Raw genomic sequence first — 2,194 nt, forward strand, 5'->3', positions numbered from 1 at the left:
CTCACTCGCCAGCCGTCGCGAAGCCGACCACCACCACTCACCACTCACCACACACATCCCCCCCACACACACACACATGCGCATGCATCCACATCCACTTGCTCGCCATACCCACATCCCACCAACCCCACCCCAGCCTGCCATTGATCACAAATTCTCACCTGATCACAAAACCTCACCACCCACCCCCCGCCATCAACCATCAAACATCACCCACCACCCATCCCAGTCCCAGTCCAAACACCCACATGCACTGGCCGTCGCCCCCAACCTGCCTGCCATCCACACATTGCCAGATGGCGCTGCCTGCTCCCTCCAGCTGCTGAAGATGAGACCCAGACACATGCGCCGAGCACAACTATGCCTCGCACATCCGCAACACAACCGTCATCGCTCTCCCGCAACCAGCACACCCGACCATCCATCCCATCAACCCCGTCACCTGCTGCTGCTCAACCATCCATGCCCACCCCTACCGTACTCTGCAATCCAATCACCCTCACCCCTCTCATCGCGCATCAACACTCTGTCCTCCTTTATCCCGATCTCCCCCACACCTCCCCACCGCCTCGGCCAGTACTCCTTACCGTCCTCGATCAAGCGAGGTCAGCCGGCCAGCTCTTCGTTGCTGGGCGTCGTGCTACCTCTACCTGACAGCGACGTACCTTGCCAACCCCACCCATGTCCCTCGCTCGTTGTCCTCATCGCCGCCGCCCGCGCACGCACCCTCGCTCACGCCCCGCAGCCGCAATCTGATCTCTGCCATCGAGGCGTTGCGCATGCCGACCCCACCCTCGCTCGCAGCCGAGTACTGCTGACATCAACGCCATCGTCATCCTCGCCGACGTTACCGCTGGCATGACGTCTGCCACGCCGTTCATGGGCTGGGCAAACAACAAGCCGACCACGCTCCGTCCACCACAGCCGCGCGGCAGCCTGGGCATCACCGCCCAGGTGGTCGATGCAACGTCGTCGTTCTTCCTCGATAACGCGCTACGGTTCCAGCTCGCCATCAAGCTAACAGCGGAAGCAACAAAGCCCTGCCCTGCTCCGTCCAGACGAATGGGACATCCGGTTGCTCGACGACAGCGAGCACATGCCATCACCCCTCCACAGACTCGTCGTCGCCAGATCGTGCACGCTCTCACCACATCCATGCCTCAGTCGGACCCCAGCCATTCCCTCTCCCATCGCCACACCCAAGCCGCGCATGCCGCGCCAGCTCCCAGCAAACGAGCACACAGCCCACACACACACACGTATGCTGGGACATCCTCTCCAGCCCGATCCCGATCTACCGCCTCACCCTCCTCCAATCGTTTTTCTCAGCCACCCATCCTACGCCCCCCAGGCCACCTCTAGAAAGCCAACCACAAACGACCCCCATCCCATGGGCCTCACCTCCCCCGAGTCGGACGACCGCAGATCCATTGTTGGCGAGCTGGCTGCCATGAACCCCCACTGTGCACTCAACAAAGCTGATGCCCGCATTCCATCGCCATCTCAACTTGCATACGACTGGCCGATCGCTCCCTCACCCTGGCCACTGGTCGGCCACAGCCACGGTTCTCGATGCATCCACCAACTTGAGCAAGGTGCACGACCCGCCGATGGCAATCAACGCCTTGCTAGTGATGTTCTTGTCGTTTGGGCAGCCACCAACCTTGATCGCCACAAGGTCGCGGCGCTTGTACGCCACCGCAGCCACAACGACGTCGGCCGTCTGATCGCTACCGCGCCAAACGCCGTAGACGTTGTTGGAGAAGGTAACGGCCGGACTCTCCGGAAGTGTCTCGAGCGCATCCTCGATCGAGTCAACAAAGCCGAGGTGACCTTGATATTCAAAGTCCATGATGGTTGTCAGCGCAGCTGTGCATGTACGTACGGAGGCCGTGGACGTCGGCGAGCTGTGGTTCTCGCCACATCGCAGAGAAGGAACCGAACAAGGTGAGACTCAGCAATGCAAGCACCTCTATCCCACTCGCAGATCAGAGCCCACTCACAGCCGCAACCCGCCGGATGCAGCCACATCTTGCCATCTTTGACCTCAATCACCCGATCGCCATCTCCTGGTCGGAACCCATTCTGCGACCGCTCTGCGCCCTCGCCCTCCACCACATGACTACCACACGCACACTCTCATACATCGAATGCGTTCATCCTATGCTGAAAATACCCGATCCCGTCTCGCTTG

The sequence above is a fragment of the Thecamonas trahens genome, assembly GCF_000142905.1.
Source record: "Thecamonas trahens ATCC 50062 unplaced genomic scaffold supercont1.71, whole genome shotgun sequence".
Lineage (NCBI taxonomy): Eukaryota > Apusomonadida > Apusomonadidae > Thecamonas > Thecamonas trahens.